The 2,217-nt window shown below is 26.0% G+C and overlaps 1 long non-coding RNA gene across 1 annotated transcript; it reads left to right on the top strand.

Annotated features, from left to right (window-relative positions):
• The first annotated feature begins 1,326 nt into the window (after positions 1–1,326).
• Positions 1,327–1,811, top strand: LOC142240271 (uncharacterized). The gene is made up of 3 exons (XR_012723215.1): positions 1,327–1,393; positions 1,523–1,599; positions 1,694–1,811. It is a non-coding gene; the product is annotated as an uncharacterized LOC142240271 (long non-coding RNA).
• The last annotated feature ends 406 nt before the right edge of the window (positions 1,812–2,217 follow it).

The raw sequence follows: 2,217 nt of genomic DNA, 5'->3' as shown, positions 1-2,217 counted from the left end.
GTATACATGAGCGTGGGGTTGTTTTTATTTTTGTTCATTTAGTGGTTTGTGTGTGTGTGTTTGTTATTTGTTGATGGTTTTTGGCTGGATGAGGTGTTGTTTTCAATAAAGGCACATGTGTTTTTGTTGTTGTAGGAATGTTTTGGCTTTGCTTGGTTTTGTTTGGCATGCTTCAGTTGTATAGTTGGCGTTGGCGTGGGCTGTTGCATCTTTTAAGTAGGTATGCAACAAGGGAATATAAAGGCATGTACTATTTTGGATTTTTGAGACATATATTGGTGTTTGTTTATTAAACCTTTTAAATGAAAATTATTAATATTTTATCGGTAGTTTAGAAAAAAATTATTAAGAATATTTAGGGAAATATGTTGAAATTGAAAGTGTATTGAAATTTTTATTATTCTATGTAAAAAAATAATATTCAATTCCAGATGAATTTGGAAAATGTTTGTTATATCTCAGCGTATAGTTTAGTCATAAATTGGTAAGTATATATTTTTTAAATGGCTTTCTTTTAAAAGGAATATTTTTATGTATATTATTATTTGTTAATTATTTTTTTGGAAATCAGTTTAATGTTTTTTCTTTCACGAAAATTTTGCAAATTTTAAAAACAACATTTAATTTCAGAGCAACTCCAGATGGATTCGAACAAATTTAAAAAATAGAGAATTGGTAAGTTTTCTTTTAGAAATTGCCTTTATTTCATCTAGAATATTTACGTTTTTGTGACGTTTTTATCATCAAAATTACAGGTTTTTAATAGCTTATTTTAGTATTTCTTCAATCAAATTTTTTGGAAACCAATATAATATTTTTAATGTAAAAACAAATATTTAATTTCAGAATAACCCCTTAAAAATTTGGACAAATTTTTAGTACTCCTTTGCCTGTAATTTAATAGTGAATTGGTAAGGATTCTTTAACTTTCTTTCAACCCTGGACAGTCATACATATTTTTTGTACATTAAATTCATCCTTCGCCATTTTGACTACGGCTGATTTCAAGACGCTATAATTTTCATCGTGAGCGAAAAAGTGAACAAAACTTGAATTTTTTTTCTTATTCAATTTGGTTTTACGTAGTATAAAACAAAAATTCATAAAACGGTCGAATTAGTATAACTTAAATTTACCATTTCCCAATAGACTAAAATGCATTTTAAATCGAAAATTAAATTACGTGTCGTCATTTTGACGAATGATGACTGTCTAGGGCTATCAAGAATATTTGGTTTTTTATGCATATTATTATTTTTTTCATTCGATTTTTTGGAAACCTATTTAATAATTTTATTTAATGTAAAAAATAAATATTTAATTTCAGAATAGCCCAAATAAATTTGGACAACTTATTATATTTCCCCTCAGCGTACAATTTAATAGAGAATTGGTAAGTTTTATATTAAAACTTTGGATTTCTTTCAACTAGAATATTTATTTTATTATATCCTTCACAACGATAACAACACAGTTTTATGAGTTTATTTAGAATACTTCATTATTTCTCTAATTGTTTCAGGTACAAATTTTATGAGATACGTTTTCCAAAGGAAAGTTGAATTCCTTACACCATTTGATAAAATGCCCCCAAATATGGTAAGTTACAAGCTAAAATGAAGAATTAAAAATTATATTTCATAACATGGTGTTAATTGTTAACAATTTTCATTATTGTTTCCATTTTTTCCAGCAAGATATGTGAAATAATTACCTACGATGAATAAAAAAAGGATAAGTCAAAATGTCCAAACAGCGGGTTCAAATGAACTACTCTCTGTTCCACGTGGTCATAATTTTTATTCACCAAAAACATTGTATTAAGAACTTTCATCATAAGTATTTATAATAAAGTACTTTTGCTTAAAGAAAGTTTAATTTTAATGTATGAAAATTTTCATAATAGTAAAACGGTTTGTTGTTCCTTTATTATTTAATTTCTGTGTACTGTGGAATGATTGATTTAAAAATAGTTTAGTCGTCGACATTTTAAAGAGACTGTTAACCAATTTTTATTATCGGGTTTCCTACAAAATAAGCAAGTAAACCAAAATAATACTGACTTTTTAACTTGGTAGGGGTATATAAATCTTATGGTGTTGTAAAAATGAACTAAACTACAATGTTATAGATGAACTAAAATTTAAGAGAATTATAAACTAGAAAATTTAAGAGAATTATAAATGAAAAAAATCTTAAGGGCTAAATCATGGTCAA

Source organism: Haematobia irritans, chromosome 5 (assembly GCF_050003625.1).
Source record: "Haematobia irritans isolate KBUSLIRL chromosome 5, ASM5000362v1, whole genome shotgun sequence".
NCBI classification, from domain to species: Eukaryota; Metazoa; Arthropoda; class Insecta; order Diptera; family Muscidae; genus Haematobia; species Haematobia irritans.
The sequence above is the reverse complement of the archived record's forward strand: the minus strand, read 5'-3'. Positions and strand labels throughout refer to the sequence as shown.